General features: G+C 36.7%; 1 protein-coding gene and 1 pseudogene across 2 annotated transcripts in view; both read right to left on the reverse strand.

The window, feature by feature from the left end:
- Positions 1-22,914, reverse strand: part of Hpse2 (heparanase 2 (inactive)) — a 905,145-nt gene that overhangs the window by 813,941 nt on the left and 68,290 nt on the right. The window lies entirely within an intron of this gene.
- On the reverse strand, positions 5,749-15,914 carry LOC147825681 (lysine--tRNA ligase pseudogene; annotated as a pseudogene).

Here is a 22,914-nt window from a genome sequence, read left to right on the forward strand (position 1 = left end):
TTGGAGATTTGTACTACATATTAGTATATTAAAAGATCTTCAAACAAACGTGTTTAACTTGGCTTATGCCAACATTTCATAAATATATTTGACAATTAAATGGATATTCAAGAGTACAGAAATATCTCATGCTAAAAAAAACTAATAAACTAACACATCACAAATAAAATGTGAGTGATGGTGATGAGCATTATGTCCAAATTCCCTAACTCCTACAATTAATATTTACATTAACCATTGCTTACAATACTAAACTAACTGTATTTTGAGAAACAGCAGAGATTACATAAATTGTTTACCAAAAAAAAGTAGCCTATGAAATTGGTTTTAAAAAGAGGCCCAGGAATAAGAAGTTAGTTGGGAAAGGCAATGGAACCAGGGACAGAAGCCAATCTTCTAAACTTACCTAACAACTATTTCTATACCGCTAGTCTCCAAAATGGGTTTTATGTACACAAGGACATTTAAGGATAAAATAACATAACATCTATTTATACATTTCAATCTGTTATACCTTATAATTGGTGTATACATTATATTATTATAGAATATAGTTAATACCCTAATGCAAGTTATAACTTACATAAATACACAAACAAAATTTGAGGGTATCCTCAAAAAATTTTTACTAACAGAAAGACATTATCAAAAAAGTTTGGACTTTTTAGCCACTAGACCTAGAAGATAGCATGCTTTAGTGTTAGAAGATAATAAGAGAGAGTAGAATAGTGTATTTGTGAAATTCCCTTGCAATATCTTCCAAACCTAACATTCAAATCCCCCTTCACAGGCAAAAAAAGGGAAAAGAAATTCTCATAGACTAGCCCAAAAACTGAAATAAATTGTTCTCATCATCATACTTCTTAAACATTAAAAGACATAAAAACCAGCCTAGATTTAGAGTTCTTAAGCAACTACAAAAAACATATTTATAAGGCAAATAGAAGCAAGCTGGAAAAAACTAAAAATTTTAAATTACCAACATAGATTTAACATGGTGGATGGTGTCTTTTTAATCAAAAGAACAAATAATAACTGTGACATAACTATAACACTTGTGAGACAAGTTACACTTGTTTCCTCATATAGAAAATGAGAAAATAAAACTGCTTAGTTAATAAAGTTGGGCCAGGGATTTAGCTCAGTGGCACTGAGCCTACTTTGCAAATGCAAGGTCCTGAGTTCAATCCCTGGTACCAAAAAAAAAAAAAACTGTATCATACTGTAATGAGGTAATATCTATAAAGTACACAGAATAGTACCTGGCAGAATCCAATAAATATTAACTTTACCATAATCATATCATCTATCATCATGATCATATTCTTGAATCTGATTGGTCCCTATGAATCACTCAGTTCCTCTACTACTTTTCATTTGAACTATTTCTACGCTTTGCTCCTAGATCCCTCTTGACATGCTTTTGCTTATATTCACCCTGTTTATATATTAAGTCTCTCCTTGCTCTTTCCCCATAAAACATGAAACAAAGTAGTCCTTACACAAAACACAATCCTAATGATCAATAAATGTGGATACTAAAATCTCATGGCGTAAGTGTTCATCCAGATAAATCAGAAGATATATCCACATAAATATTAAATTATCACTAAGATGAAACAAAATTATAAAATTCCAATACACTTTAGCAGATATTCACAGGCACAGAAAACCTTCCAGGTATCCTCTGATTGCAGATAAGATTATGGATACAGAGTCCATAAGAAATACAATGTCCTACAAATGTACAAGGAGAGATAAAAATGTGTATTCTGGGTTAGGAATATTTAGTTCTTCATGTCTTCTTCTATCACAAGACTATGCTCATGTTCCTAAGTTAGCATTGACATTCTACTCAACATCAATGCACATATATATCTTCCCTACAGGAGGAGTACTTTCAAATCAAGCATAGTATTATTTATCTGTGAATCACTAGCATTAGCCAACTACTTTTTCTCCAACTTTTGGAAGAATACCCTACTAAGTTTAATAGATTATAGTAAGAAGAGTACTAAACACAGTGTTAGAAGTACTAAGCTCAAGTTCTGATCTGACTTAATTAATAGCTAGGTGAACATGGGCAAACCATATGATTTCTAAATGGGTTTCTTTTTCATTGAAATCAGAATAAGAACACACACTACATAGAATTTTTTGAAGATTAAAAGACACATAGATTCAACCAAACAATGAGTAAAATATTCAAAACAATCACAGCTTTACTGAACATATACAAACTCTTTCTTGTCATCAATTCCTAAATAATACAGATAAGAATTTTTTGCATTGTATTACATATTTTAAGTAATCTGGAGATGAGATAAGGTACACAGAAAAATATGCATAAGTGACATGTAAATACTACACCATTTTCTGTAAGAGACTTAACTGTCTACAGATTTTGGTCCTTGAACCAAACTTCCATGGATAAGAAGGGTTAATTGAATACGCAAAATACTTAGTAAACAGTAAAATATCATATGAGTACAACACAGAAATATTAATATACAATACAAATCTGACAAAAGTAAAAAAGATACTTTTCATAGACCATTTACTACATGGCATAACACTACTAAACTGCACATTTAAAATGGATACCATGGTAAAAAAAAATTTCTAGCTAACAACAACTTATTGGGGTTAAAGAGATGTTTCTGGAGTGGTAAAAAATAGTCAAAATCAACAGTAAATACTTGCTTTTAAATTTAACTAACCATGTCACTTCATACAACTCAGGAGTGTTTCTGATACTGACACCCCATGATTAAAAGGTAAGCAATAACAACTTTCACACAGGGTTTTGAAATTATGTAAATGAAACAACATTTAGCAGAGTCTGGTACATAGTGTTTAAAAATGTTTCTATTCTTTAGTTTAAAGGTCTCTACTCTTCATAATTTATAAATCTATTAACCAAAAGTATTAACTATTGTGGGTTCTCCATTATTTTTAAAGCATGGGGTAATGGAAGAAATAGCATTTACCATTTAGTTAGGGTGTCAAAAACAGTGAAAGAGAACAACACTTTCAAACCCTAATATTATAAACTTTTAAGTTTTATAATATCATTATGATGAAAATCATGTTATGATAGCGAGAATGTTTAACATGAGATCTATCCTATCAATAAATTTTACATGTATAATGCAGTGTTGCTAGCTATAGCAGGCAAGATGTTGCACAGCAGATCTCTAGAATTTAATCACAGTGTATAACTGAACGTTTATACCTATTAATTAGCAGGTGTCCCATTCCCACTTCCTCTCAAACCCTGGCAAACACCATTCTACTCTCTGCTTTTTTGAGTCTATTTTAGATACCTCATATCTATAAAATCATTAATTATCTTTCTATAACTGATTTATTTCATTTAGCATAATGTGCCCCAGGTTTATTCATACTGCCACATAATACAGGACTGCCTTCTTTTTTAAGGTTTAACAATACTTTACTGTGTGTATACCACATTTTCTTTTTTTGCTGTACAATTTCTTTATTGCATGAGAACTCAGGGTCGGTTATTACTGTGTTACAAAAGCATGAAATCTCTGTGACACACAGTGTGCATCTGTGTCTTGCTTCTTGTCTGGGGGCCAACTGGGTTTCAGCTGGCTCAGGCCTGCCTCAGAGTCTTTTAGACTCACTGTCCCAGAGGTTACCCAAGGCATACCAGTCTCATGGATAAGCAGGAGGAGTACAAGAGCACAAACCCAGTCTTTAAGCCCTACCTATGTGTCCAGTGGACCAAAGTCAGTCACATGGCCAAGTCCAAGGCAGGGAAGCAAAACATACCTCTGGACACTATGACACCATGGCAAGGGGAGAGATAGATAAACTATAACAAGGTAGTGAAGAATTGTGTCTCATAATTTAATCTGGCATTATTCATTAATTATTAGGTGGAAATATTTTCATGTAGTTATATGGGTTTTTATTCTATAATATATTCAGTACCTTTCAAAGCTCTTCAGAATAGTTATTTCTGATATGTGTGAATATATATATGAATGAGTATAAATATTATATATAATATATATTATACCAAAAAATATATATGCACTTCAGGAAAAGAAAACCAGTATGATGTTTTTACCACAGGTGGTGTTACCCTCGTAACTACCCACTACACTGCTGACTCTTAGAGAAGAAATTGAAAATGCATATGCAGCAATCTCAATGACCAAGGTTACTCAGGCAGCAGTTCACCATACAACTAAATGTCTGGAACTAATGGCTACCACTTTGACCACCGCTTGTAATTGTAGAGCCCAAAGTTAACTTGTATGAATCTCATGATGTCTCAATAAATACAGCTTTAAAGTATTTATACAAGATTTTCTTTTCCTGAAGTGTGTATACATTTTTTGGTGGACTCTGTATATATGCTATATTGTCCAAGCTGGCCTCAAATTCTTGGGCTCAGAGATCCTCCTGCCTCAGCCTCCCTGGTAGTTAGGACTACAGGTAAATGCCAGTGTACCTAGCTACACTTCATTTATTTTTTAAATGGCTACTTTAAACACATTTTTCTGACCCTTAGTATTTTTAGGTGTTGTTTGAGTTTTTTTACTATTATTAATTTTAATCAGTATCTCCAATATCTTATTATTTTCCTCCCTTTCAAACCAGGACAGTTTTACCAACTAATAATTTCAGGAATAAAATTGTTGGCAAATTTGACATTATAATGATATATTTGTGTGCGTTCATATATTCACAGCCAAAGGGCTTTAGAATGTCTGTCATTTATATGATTCTCAATATACTGTGTACCTTCATATTTATAGGCCTTCACTGTACACACTGAGAGATGAACCTGGAAGAATCAGACATATGCTTTGGCAGAACTATCTAACCATATTTTAAATTAATGCTACTAAAACATGAGTTATTATTTGGATCATAAATTAAATCCCCATTGCTAGAAACTCTCAGGATTATTTAACAATAACTAACAAAGAGGCCACAGTTCTATGATCACATTTTCTTTATTCATTCATCCATCAGTAGATACTAAGATTGTTTCCACATCTTAACAATTAATATCTTACTTTTAACTATTAACTATAATAACTATTAACTTACTATTAACTGTTGACATCATAGTATTACTGCAACTTTGTAATATATTTTGAAATGAGGACATATGATGCCCCCAATTTTGTTATTTTTGCTAAAGATTATTTTGGCTATTCAAGTCTTTTGTGATTCCAAATGAGTTTTAGGATTTTTTCCATTTCTACTGTTAAAAACTACCATTTGGACTATGATAGGAATACAATTAACTCTTTAGATCTCTTTGGGTACTACAGACATTTTAGCAATATTAAGTTTTCCAGTCAAAAACACAATATAGCTTTCAACTTATTTGTATCTCTTTAATTTCTTTCATCAATGTTTCATAGTTTTCAATGTACTGGTATTTCATCTGCCTACTTAAGTTTATTCTTAAGTATTTCATTTTGTTTGATCTTATTGGGATTGTTTTCTCAATTTCCATTTCAGATAGTTCATTTTATTAAAGACACAAATGGTTTATTTGGTAACAAGAGAAAAAAAGAAATTTTTAATTCTTCTCTCTTCTGGTGGCTGAACAGAACTGTGGTGGTCAAATGGATGACTACACACAGTAATTCCTTCACAGACTTGACCTTTCTGCAGAAATGCAAATGCCTCAGTTATACAGGTTGGGGTTATTTTCTAGGAAAAAATGCCAACCATTGTGCTTTCCATTATGCCAGTGCTTGCTACAGTCTCCTTGTCTGCTGGCTTCATGGCAGCAAACAGGAGTACTTCCTTGATGTTATTTGAGTCTGTGAGGAACATGGTAATGTGATCAATGTCCATGCTCCAGTCAGCTGGGAAAGCTGCCCAAACTCTAGAGTAGTGGAGAAGTTTTCACCTATGAACATGGCCTCAACATCACCAGCAGCCTTGGCCTTGCCCTGTGCTTCAAACTGCTCCCACTCCCACATGGAATCATTCAACCTGGGGTAGGTATTACAAACCTCCTTCTTTCTTTCTTTTTCTTTCTTTCTTTTGGTACCGGGGATTGAACTTGGGACCTTGCACTTGTGAGACAGGTGGTAGCACCAATGAGCTAAATCCCCGGGACCCACCTCCTTCTTTATGACAAAGAGCTCAGAGTGCTTGGTCAGACCCTCTTTGGAGTGGTGCCATTTAGCTAACGGGCTCACTATCTGTGGGTGATGGCAGATGAACATAGGATTGATGCATGTCACTTCCAGGAACTCCCTGACAAGCTTATCAAGGAGTCTGGCTGTGCTCCAAAGTGGAGGACATTCAACAGCTTTTGCTACACAGAAATGATCAAGAATTTTGCTAGTCTATTCAGTTTCAAAGAGGTTGGTTTCAGGCAGCTTCACCCATAGGGCTTTCTCCAGCTCTTCCACCATGCTGATTCTCCAGAAGGGCAGAGTGAAGTCAATCTCCTAGGCTTGGCCTTCTGGACCATCTGGGTGGTAGGTGATCTTGTAACTGCCTGAAACATTCTTCACCATTCTGAAACAAACTTCTCTTTGATGTCCATAAGATCATGAGAGTTTGCACGGTCATGCAGAACTCACAGGTGGTGAACTCAAGATTGTGAGTCAAATCAATTCCTTTGTTCCAAAACTGGTATTCAATTTCATAAAACTGGTAAATGCTAAAAACCACCAGCATCTTATGGTAGAGTTCTGGAGCAATTCTCATGCATAAGCTCATATCCAGCTCATTGTGATACATGATGAAAGGCCTGGCCACAGCTCCCTCAAGATGATGTTATTCATGGGAGTTTCAATCACTAGGAATCCCAGCTCATCCAACAAAATTCTTATATATATATGATGATCTTCGAGCAGATGATAAATTTTTGCCTCACAAAGTCGTTCAGGATCATGTTCAAGTATCTCTGTCAATACCATGTTTCCTTGTCTTTGAGGCTGAAGTGCAGATGATTACATATATAATCAGGGAGACAACAGTATAATCTCACAGGGAATGATGTGCACCTCACCTTTCTTGGTTTTCTCAGGATTCCCCTGAATTCAGTTACATCTCCTCACCAATTTATTGTTGATACAAATAAATTCTTCCTCTGATTTATAATTCCTGGAATTGGCCATGACTTGCAACTTGACTCCCTCTCCTTGAAGGCTATAGCAGATGAGCTTCCCCCGGGAAGCTCTTTTGGCATAGATTCTATCTACTACCTTTAAGGTAATGTTGGTCAGGTGGCCCCCAGGCTGCAGGTGACTGTATTCTTGGATGAAGTGAGTGAGTGAGATGTCTACATAAAACTTGTCAGGGTACAGATCCTTCCCACTGAACTTCAGCTGGTGGAATGCTTGACTGTAGATCTTGTAGTATTAGTTTGGGTACAGGCTCTCTTCCTTGGCATCCACATCATTGTCAGTGGTGAGAATGGTGGCAATGGCAGTAGCCTGGCTTAGCTGTTTCTCACTGAGCTCTTTCTGCTTGGCCTTCATCTCTGCCACTTTTTTCTCAGCTTTCAGGTGTCTTTTTGGTTTATTTTTGCTCAGTTTTGGCTCACCATCCACTTTGACCTCAATCCCTTGCACAGTGGCCATCTTTTGAACAGTCCAATTTAAAAGTATATAGTTCATTTTTATTGTATAGAAACACAACTGATTTTTGTATGCTGACTTTGTACCCAACTTTACCAAATTCATTTACTTTGTTCCAAATGTAAATTTTACATTATGTTCTTTACCACAATAATGCCTACTTTGGCAGTTATACTACTACTGTTGACTTACTGAAATATGTTAAATATGTATAAAATTAATAGGCATCTAGGAACATGATGTGTAGTATTTTCTAAGTAACTCTGTGTCTCCATAACCAGTTTTATCTATAGGAGTTACAATAATATGCTGTGAATTGTTAACTCTAAAATTTATGCTTGGAAGTAGTTCAGATATAATAGAGTTTTGATTAAAATTTGAGTTCCTGTCCTATCTCTACTACTATCTACTGGTATGACCTTAAGCAAGTTATTTATCATCTCTGAACCTGAGCTTTCTCATGTGTACAATAATAAAAATACTATCCACATGGTAAAGTGGTTATGAAAATTAAATAAAATAGTAATTATAACATAAGCACAATATCTGGCTCATATCAAATGTTTAATAAATGTCATTAATAATAAAAATAATCAGATACTGATAACAATGATGATGATAACAACTAATTAGGCCATTCAGTCATTTGCCGAGTCCCTATTTACAATCAAGAACATATAATTGCAAGGACTAAATGTATAATAGGTAATGTGAAATAGGAAGAAAAGGGGCAAAGGGGAAGGAAGTGGGAGGGCTAGGGGAGAGGATAGAAGGGAATGGGATTAATATGAGAAAATGGAAAAATAGGAACAAAATCTTTGTAAATAGGGAGGACTGGAGGGGTTGAAGGGAGGGCTGGGCAAGGATGAAAAATAAGAACCAAGAGAGACTATGTAAAGGTGCAAATTTCCAATGATGAATGTCATTATATTATATACCTAAAATGTAACAATGATTAGAATGAATAATCGATAATGTAAAATAGGAAGAAAAGGTTCAAAGGGGTAGGGGTAGTGGGAGGGGCAGGGGAAAGGAAAGAAGGGAAAGGAAAAATGATGAGAAATGGAAAAAATGGAAATAAAGTCTTTGTAAATAGGGAAGGGTGGAGGGGGTGAAGGGAGGGCTAGGAATGGGGAAAAAATAAGAACCAAGATGCATTATGTAAAGGTACAATTCCCAATGAGAAATGTAATTGTGTTGTATACCTACAATGTACCAATAAAAGAATTTAATACAAAAAAAAAGAACATATAATTGTACAGGGTATGTTAAAATGTACAGTATTAGATATAAAAAATATTTCTTCTATATGTTAACTAAGTAAATACTATCTGTCACACTAATCTGTCACACATATTAGTAAAAAGGGAAGGCACAAATACAAAATTCCTAATAGTTTTAACTATTCTCAGCTATCAACTTGGCTGTATTTTGCCTTCCGGGAGAGGGGTTCAAAAAGAGGAAGACAGGAAGACACATGGTGGCACATGCCAGGAGGCTGAGGCAGGAGGATCACCACAAGTTCAAGATCAACCTGGGCTACATAGTGAGTTCAAGGCCAGCCTGAACTACATAGTGAGACCCTATCCCCCCCTGCCCAAAAAAGAAAAAGAAAAAGAAAACAAAGAGGAAGAGAAAAAGAAAGGACTATTTTCAAGTGAACTGATAGAGCCAGAAATCTGCTCTATGCTGAATAAATTGATAAAATACTGTGTTTGACTCAGACCCATACTAACTAATCCCTCAGTTTGCAAGTACTGTTTGATTGCAATAAATTTTCAAAAAAGAAAAACACAAATATCTTCTTGTCTTGTTCAGAATATCCTGTCAATTTTTCCTTTGTAATGACTTCCTAATTATCCCTTTTCTTTCCCACTGCTGGTTGACTAATGTAATCTGCCCTCATCTTACTATCCTCTCCTTGACCCTCTGCAGTCCTCAGTCACTCAATAGCTAGGCATATGCATCACTGCTCCATTCTGTCGTATAAGGGGCCATGAGATGAATCTTCCTGAAATGTTACAAATAATTTTCTTAAAAATTTTTCCTTAACTTTCTTGGTTTAAAGGATGAATCCAAATTCCTTCATTCAACTTTGAAGTTAACTCTCAGGTTGTCCTTCACAGTCTTAATACTAAGTCCCAGTTCAATTTCATCTCTCAAGAAAAACATTTTCCTACTGGTTTCCAAACAACCTTGAAATCCTAGAAACATGATTTTCTCAATGCCACATGGTCATTATCATTAGCTCATTAATTCTCAAACATTAAACAGTTTGTGAAGCCAAAAAGATAAGAGCATCTCTTCTTTTCCTTTCCAAATATATTTGTTCCTTCAGTATCCAGGGAGATTGCTTCCAGGACCCTCTTATCTTACCAAAACCTGATGGTACTTAAGCCCCTTTAAAAAAATGGTATATTTGTATATAAGCTACACACATCCTCATATACACTTTAAGATAGGTGTCAAACCTTTGACTTACCTGGGCCATGCTGACCAAGGAGGAATTCTCTTGAGCCACATATAAAATATATAATATATATAAGTAATAGTCTTTATTTTTTACTATAACATTTTTTAAAAGAGGGAAGTGGCTAACAGGGCATGGGTTGACTATGTCTACCGTTTAAATCATCTATAGATTACTTGTAATATATAATACAATATAAATGCAATATAAATATAATATAAATGTAAATAGTTGCTATATGATATTGTTTCAAAAATTATAACAAGAAAAAATCTGTTCAGTACAAATGCCAATTTTTTCAAATATTTTTGCTTCATAGTTGGTTAAAGTCGTCAACACAGAACTCACAGATGTGAAGATACAACTACATATCTTTAACTATAAACTTCAGAAAAAGGACCAAAGTTGAAAAAGGTTAAAAAAAAAAACCCATCTGTAATCTCAGCTCCTTAGGAGGCTGAGACAGGAAGATCAAAAGTTTGAGACCAGTGTATTGGCCACCTTTCCATTCCTGAAACAAAGTATCTACCATCCACAACTTAAAATGAAGAGTAGTTTATTTTGATGCAAGATTTAAGAGATTTCAATCTATGGTTACCTGGCTCTAAGGCAGAAACAGCAAGTCAGAAAGGTATAGTGGAGGGAAGCTGCTAAACTCATGGCAGCCAGGAAGCAGAGAACATGGAAAGAGACATAGATGATAGAGATAGAGATAGATCAATAGAGACATATATAGATATATTTCAGAAATATGCCTGCTCCAAATGGACCCCAACTCCTAATAGCACATTCAGCTATAAACTCATCAATGGACTAATCCATCAATGAGGTTAGAGCCCATGATCTAATCACCTTCCAAAGCATCACTTCTGACTATATGAGCTTTTGGGGGGGATTTTTTTTTTTTTTTTTTGGTGCTAGGGATTGAACTCGGGATCTTGTGCTTGTGGGGCAGGTGGCAGAACCACTGAGCTAAATCCCTGGCCCCAGGATGGGATATTTTTTTATCCAAACCATAGTACCCAGCATGAGCAACTTATCAAGACCCTGTCTCAAGAGAAACAAATAAATAAATAAAAGGGCTTGGGATCTAGCTCAACACTCCCTGAATTCAATTATCAGTACTGTAAAATGAAAACAAAAACAAAAGCCCCACTCTATATTCTTGCCTTCAGAAGAAAATTTTACATCTAAGCATAGACTCCCAGTTATTTCTAAAACTTTTCCAACTTCCAATAAACCAAAACTTCCAGAAGATGAATATAACACTGTATTTCATGATGTTAAGTCATCAGTAGGCCAACACCATTAGGGTCTGACTACTCATTTTCAAATCCTAACTGACTACTCATTTTCAAATCCTAACTACAGTTCCCTCCTGTACCAGTGGAAATTAGACTACTAGGGGGAAAGCCAGGTACTAGGATTAGCTAAGAAATCAACTGCCAGGCAAGGAATAAAATCTAAGAAATTTTCTTCCTGCCCACAATTACTGAGTTACTACTTAGCTCTTATCTGTTTTAAAGTTTTTTATGTATTCTTTTCCTTCAAATAAACAAGCTCTAAGGCAAGACTGCTATGGTTTAGATGTAGAATGACCCCCAAAACTCTCATGTGTTTAGGGCCAGGGATTTAGCTCAGTGGTTCTGTCACCTGCCTTGCAAGTGCAAGGTCCTGAGTTCGATCCCAGTACCAAAAAAAAAAAAAAAGAACTCTCATCTGTTCAGATGTGTGGCTCTTAGAAAGCTACTGGATCATGAGTGGTCTATACTCACCAATGGATTAATGCACTGGTGAATCCATAGTTGAATGTGATATTAGATGAGGACCAATTAGAAGAGGCAGTTCACTGAGGGTATGACCTGGAAGGGTGAATCTCCCCCCCTCAACCCCAGTTCTACCCTTCTCTCTCTCTCTCTGCTTCCTGGCCATGATGATCTGAGCAACTTTCTTCTACCCAGCCCTTTCACCATGCTATCCCTGCCTTGGAACGAGCAAGCCAAAAGTGCAGCAGAGACCCCAGGAAGTTGGAGATGCCAGGAATATGGAAGGTCTGTTGAAGAAAGCTTCAGGCAGTGAGGAGTGCCATCTCAAGAGATCATGAAGGTTGCAACCAGCAATGCCATAGTTATGGGGCTTTGCAAGCCATTTGGAGTTCAGATCTCAACACAACTTGCCCCAGGTGCTGGACACAGAGCTACATGATTTAATATTTGCCCAGATCAGTCTGGCTTTGGTCCCACTGATTTCTATGCCCCTATTTCTTCCTTTAGAAATGGGAATGTTTACCCTTTGTCACTGTACGTCATCCATGTATTCTTTTTTATTTTTACAGGATCACATAGCTTAGAGTTTGCCTTCGGTCTCAGAGGAGACTTTGAACTTGAACATTTCTGCAACACTGGAATGGTTAAAACTTTGGTGACTCTTAGAGATAGACTACCTGCATTTTGGATATTGAGATGGACATAAATGTTTTGAGGGACAAGAGAAGAATATATTATTTAGATCTAGAATCTCCCCCAAAAGTTTCATGTGTTCAGAGGTAAGGCTTTAGAAGGTGATTGGATCATGGGTGCACTATATTCATAAGTGAATTAATCAACTAATGAATCTATAACTAAATATGCTGTTAGGAGGTGAGACCTGGTTCACTGGAGTCATGACCTAGCAGGGTATATCTCTCTCCCCAGCTCCTCCCTTCTCTCTTGGCTTCCTGGCAACCATGGTGTAAAGAAGCTTTCCTCTTCCCAGCTCCTTCCACTATGCTGTCTGTGCTTTGGAGCCAGCCAACCATGGACTGACACTGTGAGCCAAAATAAACCTCTCCTGCTGTAAGTTGTGGGTGCTGGGTATTGTGTCATACTGATGAAAAAGTGCCTGAGACAAAGACTTTCAATATGTGAATGCACAAGTAATCTATGATTCTTCAAGATCACTAATTTCTGCATGAGAATAATTATTACATTAGGCTCATAGATCCTCTACAGACTCAGGGCCCTTTTGGCAAATGGTGCTTTCTAAAGGACCAAGAAACAACCACTAGAAAGACAACCACTTTTAATATAAATTAATTAAATACAGTTTTCAATTTTGATGAATCCCAAACCATCACAACCTAAACCATTCAGTATGCTTTAAACAAATATTTCTTAAATACCCAGTATGTGTCAGGTCCCATGCTTGGCAAGGGAAAAAACATATCTACATACTTAGAGTGATGTTTTAAAACACCATGACACACTCAAAGGCAGAAACAACAGGAAAAGTGGCCTATTCTAAAATGAAGTATGAAGTGAATTCTTAAATACAATTATTTTATAGCATCATTTTATAACAAGAGCATCATTAGCCATTAGCCTTTTTGATTTTTAAATGTTATAATAATGTGTTAAAACAGGAATTTGGTGCGAGTAAGCAAGCATCTTTTACTACTCACTATGTATTCATCACTGAACTACATAAAATGAAACTGAAATGGAGTGGAAATGACCATGTACTGAAAAAAAATTTAGAATCATCACTTTTGACCTTACTGTCTTAGTTACTTTTCTCATTTCTGAAACAAAATACTCAACACACAGTTACAGGAGAAAAGGTTTATTTAGCAAACAGTTTGTAGAGGTTTCAGTCCATAATCAGCCAGGGTGGCATGACAGAGAGGCATCATAGAGAAGAAACAGTCTATGGCAGAAACAGTCAAGGTAGAAGACATCAAGCAGCAAGCAATTGCAGCAGTGGAAGCAACAGCAGTAGCATGAGCTTTCCCTCTCTCCCTTTATATTCAATCTAGGCTGTAAGCCTATTGATTGATACCACCCATGCCCAAGGTGGGGTTTCCATTATCCACCCCCTTAATCCTAGCATCACATCCTCAATCCACACTCATACATCCTAATCCAACCACCTTTGATACTTCCCACCTATGAATGCATGAGGCTTTGGGAAGACATCTAGATGTAAACCATAACATCTACCAAATCCCAGTTGTAAAGCTGGGACAGGTTACTTAACCTGTGCTAAAATTTCTCCAGTTTAAAATGGTGGTATTTGGAAATGTTCTTAGTAAGTTTTTGTGTGGATTAAATAAGATTAGATTTTTTTAATGCCTTACAGTGTACTGACCCAGTCAGTAAGATAGTAAAAGGGGTTTGAATTCATTCTGCCAGAAAATATCAGGTTGAAAATATCAATCAATTTGAAAAACATAAATTACAAAATATCTTCACAAGAGCTAAGGAAATTGGGTCAAATATAAGTAAGGTATAGAAGAAAAATAAGAAAGGATTCACTGAAGAAGGTGGGAAGGATAATTTTACATTTCATATGTCATACGTTCTAAAACTCTAGGCACTGCACCATAGAGATACCCCTGCATGGGGAATGAGAAGAAAGTGAGCCCCAGACTGTGCTACATATCACAACATCAGGCCCACACCAGTAAACCCCAATGCATGACAGCCCTCTATGGCCTGAGGATGCATGCTAGTACCTAAAGAGTGAGCCTTTAAACCCACCCCAGCACCAGGCCTTATTCCATAGTTCCAGGTTCTCAATCATCCCAGCAGGTGAGTCTCCAAGCCCTCACCACTACCAGGAGGTTCCAACAGCCCCAGACTCCAGGCTGGCTCCAGAACTGGGTTGGCAACAGTGGTCCCACAGACTCAGATTCTAGCCCTGCCCCAGGGCCAGGGTGGTTACAGTGACCCTATGCCCCAGATTACCCTAAGCACTAAACCAAGCCTCTGATTTTAGGCCAGCTCCTGAAAATACAAACCCAAATTTGACTCAGCACCAGGCCAGCTCCTGTGGCCCTGGGTTCCAGGCACAACTCAAGTTTCAAAAGAGCCACAGTCAGGTCAGCAACACTGACCTCAGGCATTACTCTGGTATCTAGAGGCTTTAGGCCTACCCAGTGCCAGGCTGGATGCTCCAATCCTACCTTCCTTGTTGGTTCCTGTGGCATGCACTTCAACAGACACAGTAGATTTTACCACTAGACCAGCCTTGAAGGACCAGGTCTTCAGGATAACCCTATATAGCCAGGTTCTAAACCATCCCTTGTGACTTAAGGATGAGGACCAGTCCTCATGATTAGCATGCAGGCCAGTACTCACACCCAGCCTCCACACTGGCCATACTGAACCCAAAATCCAAGTCAATACCAATTTTTACAGACACAACACAGGCTCCCCTAGACTCAGGCTCCACACATGCTTTAGCAACAGGCCATAAGCAGATTCCAAGTCAGTCGCTGTAGCCATAGGCTCCAGGGGAACCAGGATCCAGACATGGGACACTAAATCCAAAGTTCAGGTCCACTTCAGTAGATTCCAGGTGCAGATCAGGCCTCCCTGCAGACTCCCCATGGACTCAAGGTCCAGGTCAGTACTCACAGACACAGGATCCAGGCCTGTTCCAATGCATGCATTCTAGTATTTTGTTAACCTTATAGACTCAGATTCAAAGGCCACTAAAATGCCAGATCACTTGTTCCTAGGCTTCACATTAACACTGCCCCCACATGCTCTCCATGATCCAGGATCCAGGCCCAATCCTATGATGGCAAAGGCCAGGAAGGAGAGCCTGCCTGAGGATTCTAAGAAAATGCATTCTGTTCATAACACCAGACAACCTTTCAAGAATCCCTGAATGGGCTGAATGGTGAAGGGTGTTTCTAGGTAAACCCCATCTGCAAGACTAGATTAAGGCACCAATATTTAAAATGTATAGTCATCAAAAAAGGGAACAAGCAACATAAAAAATCTAGAAGATATTACCACTCAAATAAAGACAAGAATATCCCAGTAGCTGCCTATGAAAAAAAAAAAAAAGAAAGAAACAGAAGATTTATGAATGGCCTGAAAAGGAATTCAAAATAAGTATTTTAAGGAAACAGCAAACTTCAAGAAAATATAATAGAACAATTCAATAAAAGCACGAAAACCATAAGCAACCAAAATAACAAATTTTACAAATTAAACTTATTATAAAAGTCACACAGAAATTGTGCAGCTGAAAAATACAATGAATGAATGAAGGATAAAATAAAGAGCATTCACAGCAGAACTGATGAAGGAAAAGAAATCACTGAATTTGAAGACAGGTTATTTGAAAATATACAGAGGAGGAAAAACAGCTAAAAAATAAGCATACGTACAGGAAACATGCATTAAAAGAGCAAATATTTAAGGTACAAGAGTTCAAGAAACAGGATACATAAAGAAGTAAAATATTATTTAATAAAATAATGGGAGAAAATTTTGCTAATCTCAGGAAAGCAAAATAATATTCAGGTGAAGAAAAACCAAATGTCGACTGGTCCCAGGGCAGAGGAGGTGAGCCAATCCCAGGGCCCAGGAGGAGGATGCCTGGCAGCCATTCGATGACTCCCAGCACAGAGGAGGTAAGCCCTGCAGGTGCCAACAACACCCCCCGCCAGTCGAAATGAGAAGACACGTAAACAAGTCTCAAAACCGGACTTCCAGATCACCTACAGCAACACCAAAGGGAAAGGAGATGAAACACTCTGATACTCAAATGCCTAGACTCCCTGAACTGGCAACAAAAGAGGATCTGGAAAAAAATGAAATGAGAAATAATTTCTCAGATATCAGCGAGATTTTGCCCATAGTGCAAGACATGATTAATAAATCCAGAGTGGACACAGATTAAAAAATAGAGCAGCTGGGCCAGGGATTTTGCTCAGTGGTTTCGCCGCCTGCTGTGCAAGCACAAGGACTCAAGTTCAATCCCTGGAAGAAAAAAAGAAAAAAATAAAACAAAACAAAACTGGAGGATCTGAGGAACATGACGGAATCCCAACATAGAAAACAAATGGAAACCATGAAACAGATGCAAACAGATTTCCAGGAGATTAAAAACTCCATTGAAAGTCTATGCAGCAGAATGAGCCAAGGTGAGGACAGAATTTCAGATATAGAAGATAAGATTGCAGATGACGTAAAAAAAAAAATGTTCACAGAAGTAGTGGCAGAAAACTTCCCAAGCAGGGGAAAAGAACTTGACAGACAGATAAGTGAAGCATATAGGACTCCAACTAGCCTTGATCAAAAAAAATTTACACATAGGCATATAATTGTGAAGATTCCAGAAACCCAACAGAAGAACAAAGTTCTACAAGCAGTTAGAGAAAAGAAACAAATCACATACAAAGGAAAGCCCATCAGAATCACAGCACACTTCTCAATGCAAACCCTTAAGTCAAGAAAAGTTTGCAGTGATGTATTCCAAGCCCAAAAGGAAAACAGCCTTCAACCCAGATTGATGTACCCTGCAAAACTACCTTGCAAAATTGATGGACAAATAAGATACTTATATGAAAAAGAGCACCTTAGGAACTTCATGAATACCAAACCAGCACTCCAAGAAATTTTAGATAACATCCTAGGAACAGACAATGAGGATCACAACCCCAGGAGGCACAGCAAAATGAATCCATTGGGCACCACTACAAATTAAATGTAAAGAGAGAGAATCCAAAAAAAAGAAAAAGTTATGACAAGGATGTCAATACATATCAGTTATAACCATCAATTTTAATGCTCTCAATTCACCAATCAAAAACAACAACAGTGGCAGAATGAGTCAACAAGCAAAATCCAACAATATGCTGCATGAAAGACACTTAATTCAAAAAGAAGCTGATAGATTGAAAGTTAAAGGGTGGAAAACAATATGCCATGGGAACCTCCATGGGTTTTGGGAACCCCAAAAAAAGCAAGAGTAGCTATCTTCTTTGCAGATCAAGTGGATTTCAAACCAACACTGATTAAGAATGTCCAAGAAGGATACTACATCCTTGTAAAGGGAACAACCCATCAGGAAGAGATGACAATCATAAATATCTATGCACCAAACAGTAGTGTGCCCAACTGTATAAAACAAATACTAATGGACATGAAAACTCATATGTGCACTAATACAATAGTAGTGGGGGACCTCAATACCCCACTGTCACAAATACATAGATCAATTAGGCAAAAAATAAGTAATGAAATACTAGAACTCAGTCAAACACTTGAACAAATGAACTTAACAGATGTTTACAGAGTCTTCCACCCCACAAAATCAGAATACACAGTCTTTTCAGCTGCACATGGGTTGTTCTCCAAAATAGACCACATATTCACTTATAGGACATATTTAGATAAGTGCAGAGGAACGGAAGTTATCCACTGTATATTATCGGTCCATAGTGTGATGAAATTGCAGAATAGCAAAAGAAACCGCAAAAATTACATGAACAACACACTTCTGAATAACTAATGGGTCAAAGAGGAAATTAAAGAAGAAATCAGATGATTCCTGCAATTAAATGACAATGACAATACAACATATTGGAATCTATGGGACACAATGAAAGCAGTCTTACAAGGAAAATTCATAGCAGTGAATACTCATATTAGGAAAACAGAGCAAGCCCAGTTAAACAACCTGATGTTGAACCTCAAGCTTATAGAAAAATAAGAACAGGACAAACCCAAGGCTCATACAATGGGAGAAAATTATGAAGATGAGAGTAGAAATCAATTCAATGGAGACTAAGAGAAAGATACAAAAAAATCAATCAAGCCAAAGGTTGGTTCTTCGAAAGAATAAACAAAATTGACAAACCCTTAGCGAACCTTCTCAGAAAAAAGAAAGAAAAGGCCCAAATCCATGCAATTAGGAATGAAAAGGGTGAAATTACAACAGAACCAGCAGAAATCCAGAGGATCATCAATACCTACTTCAAGAATCTATATGGCAATAAGGTGGTAAACACAGAAGAAATGGACAGATTCCTAGATACATATGAATTACCAAAGTTGAACAAAGAAGACCTAAAATTTCTAAACAAGCAAATATCAAACAATGAAATTGAAAATATAATTAAAAATTTATCAACTAAGAGAAGTCCAGGTCCTGCTAGATTCACCACTGAATTCTACAAGACATTTAGAGAGGAACTACTCCCACTACTGTTTAAACTCTTCACTGAAATTGAAAGGGAAGCAATACTCCCAAATTCATTCCTGGAAGCAAGCATCACCTTGATCTCCAAAGCAGAGAAAGACCCAACTGAAAAAGAGAACTATAGGACAATCTTACTAATGAACATAGATGCAAAAATACTTAATAAGATACTGGCAAATAGAATGCAGAAGATCATCAAGAAGATCATATACCCTGAGCAAGTGGGATTTATCCCAGGGATGCAGGGATGGTTTGACATACGCAAATCAATCAATATAAAACACTATATCAATAGAGCCAAGGACAAAAACCATATGGTTATCTCCATAGACACAGAAAAAGCATTTGACAAAATCCAATACACACTTATGATAAAAACCCTACAAAAAATGGAATAGATGATCTCTACCTCAATCTGATAAAAGCCATCTATGAAAAACCAACAGCCAATATCATATTGAATAGTCAAAACTGAAATCCTTCACACTAAAATCAGGAACAAGACAAGGACGTACACTGTCACCACTCTTGTTCAATATAGTTCTGGAAACATTAGCCACAGCAATTAGACAAGAGAAAGAAATAAAAGGAATAAAGATAGGAAATGAAAAAGTCAAACTGTCATTATTTGCAGATGACATGATACTCTATATAGAAGACTCCAAGAACTCCACCAAAAGTCTTCTAAACTTAATAACCAAATTAAGTAAAGTAGCTGGATACAAGGTCAACTCACAAAAAATCAATAGCTTTCTGCTACATGAACAATAGACTCACTGAGACAAAAATAGGGCAAACAATTCCTTTCACAATAGCATCCAAAAACCTGAAATATCTAGGAATCAACCTAACAAAAGAAATCAAAGACTTCTCTGAAAACTATAGCTCTCTGAAAAGAGAGATTGAAGATGATATCAGAAAATGGAAAGACATCCTCCACTCCAGGGTAGGAATGATCAATATAGTGAAAATGGTCATACTTCCAAAACTGCTATATAGATTCAATGCAAACCCAATTGAAATCCCAGCAGCATACTTCATGGACCTTGAGAAAAAAAATCCAAAAATTCATTTGAAACAAGAAGACACCCAGATTAGCAAAAGCAATTCTAGGTAACAGACACATGGCAGGGGGTATCACAATCCCCAACTTGAAACAATACTACAAAGCTACTGTGATTTAAAAAAAAAAAAAAAAAAAAGCATGGTACTGGTAAATAAACAGACCTGAGGACCAGTGGAACAGATTAGAAGATGTAAAAACAACTCCAGACACACTCTGCCATCTCATCTTCCATAAAGAAGCCAAACACCCTCACTGGAGGAAAGATAGCCTCTTTAATAAATGTTGCTGGAGGGCTGGGGATTTAGCTAAGTGGTTTCGTCACCTGCTGCACAAGTGCAAGGACCCAAATTCAATCCCCAGCACCAAAAAGTAAATAAATAAATAAATAAATAAATAAATAAATAAATAAATAAATGTTGCTCGAAAAATTGGGTTTCAACTTGCCAAAGATTAAAACTAGACCTATATCTCTTACCATGCACTAAACTAAAATCAAAATGGATTCAGGATCTAAATATTAAAATAGAAATGCTGAATTGCCTGGAACAGAAGTTAGGTAGAACTCTTGAAGACATTGGTGTAGGAAAAGGTTTTAGGAACAAAACCTCAATTGCCTGTGAACTAGCACAAACCATCAACAAGTGGGACCTCTTCTTATTAAAAAGCTTCTGCACAGCAAGAGAAACCACCAGCAGTGTGAACAGACAACCCACAATATGGGAAAAAGTCTTCACCTGCTGTTCCTCAGACAAAGGTCTACTATCTCGAATCTATAAAGAACTTAAAAAAATCAGACCTCCCAAATTTAAAGACCCAATCCAAAAATGGACATTTGAAATGAACAGACATTTCTCAGACAAAGCAGTACAAAGAGCAAATAAACATATGAAAAAATGTTCAACATCACTGGTCATTCAAGAGATGCAAATGAAAACAACACTGAGATTCCACCTCACCCCAAAAAGAATGGCTGCTATCATGAAATCTACCAATAACAAATTCTGGCAGGGCTGTGGGGAAAGAGGAACCCTGCTCCACTGCTGGTGGGAGTGCAGACTGGTGCAACCACTATGGAAATCAGTATGGAGATACCTCAGAGAACTTGGACTGGAAGTCCCATTTGACCCAGCTATTCCCCTGCTGGGGATCTTCCCCCAAAGAATTAAAAGAATCATACCACGGTGATATATGTGTACCCATGTTCATAGCAGCACAGTTTGTGATAGCTAAAACTTGAAAGCAGCCCAAATACCCATCGACTGGAGACTGGATAAAGAAAATGTGGTTTTTTAATAAAATGGAGTACTACTCAGCCATAAAAAATTAGAAATTAGAGACACTTATAGCTAAATGGATGCACCTTGAGGCCATACTCTTAAGTGAAATAAATAGGACACACATGTGTAAATACCAAATATTTTCTCTAGTGTTCGAAACTGGAAGTGTAAATAAGGACTAAATGATATAATAGATAATGTGAAGTAGGAAGAAAAGGGGCAAAAGGGAAGGAGAAGTGGGAGGAGTAGGGGAAAGGAAAGAAGGGAATGGAATTAATATGAGAAAATGAAAAAATGGAAACAAAGTCTTTGTAAATAGGGAGGGATGGAGGGGTTGAAGGGAGGGCAGGAGAAGAGGGGAAAAATAAGAACAAGAGAGATTATGTAAAGGTGCAAATTTCTAATGATGAATGTCATTATATTGTATACCCAAATTATACCAATAAAATAAAATTTAAAAACAAAAAACAACAACAACAAAATAAAAGTAATGGCAGAAAACTTCCCAAGCAGGAGAAAAGAATTTAACATACAGATAAGTGAGGCATATAGGACTCCAACTAGCCATGAAAAGATATCTCCTCTTCCTGGCTAGCCAGAAACAATATAGCCAAAACTGGCATCCGAAATTGAAATATAGATTTAATGTAATCATAATCAAAATACCAAAAGCATTCCTTACAGGATGAGAAAAAAGCTATACTAAAATTAATAGGGTGCTAGAAGAGATACAGGAAATCAAAAGCAATCCTGATCAACAAAAACAAAGCAGGAAAAAAATCACAATTACAGATTTCAGTTATACTACAAAGCTACCATGAAAAAAAAGAAAAGAAAAGAAAAAAACATGATACTAGCACAAAAACCATCATGCAAATCAATGGAACAAAATAGACTCAGCAGTAATGGCAAACCTATTGCACACATGCCACCACATACTGTATCATTAAAAGCTCTAAAAGATTCGCCATCACAGGAAAAGAGTATGCAGAAAAAAACCACAGGTACATTCAGTCATTTGATCTTTGACAGAGGTCAGAAGCATATGCTAGAGGAAATAGCACCTCTTTAACAAATGGTACTGGGAAAACTGGTCACACATATGCAGAAGATGGAGTCTAGACCCATATTTATCACCTTTACCAAAATATAATCAAAATGGATCATACACCCAGATATTAAAACAGAAGAACAATCTTTTGGATGATAATATAGGTAAAACTCTTGAAGACATAGGCACAGGTAAGGTCTTTTTAAAAACAGCCAAAATTGCACAAGAAATAATATCAAAAATCAACAAATGAGGTTAAATCAAATTAAAAAGCTTCTGCAAACCAAATGAAACAACCAATTGCGTGAAGCAACAACCTAAAGAGTGGGGAAAAAAATTTTACCAGCTACTCCTCAGACACAGAAATAATATCTAAAATATATAAAGAACTCAAAAAAATTAGACACTCCAAACTTAAAGACTCAATCCAAAAATAGGCATCTGAAATGAATAGACATTTCTCAGATGAAGAAATA

Source organism: Heterocephalus glaber, unplaced genomic scaffold (genome assembly GCF_053883595.1).
Source record: "Heterocephalus glaber isolate CG9 unplaced genomic scaffold, H.glaber_assembly_v1.0 deba00001497, whole genome shotgun sequence".
NCBI lineage: Eukaryota > Metazoa > Chordata > Mammalia > Rodentia > Bathyergidae > Heterocephalus > Heterocephalus glaber.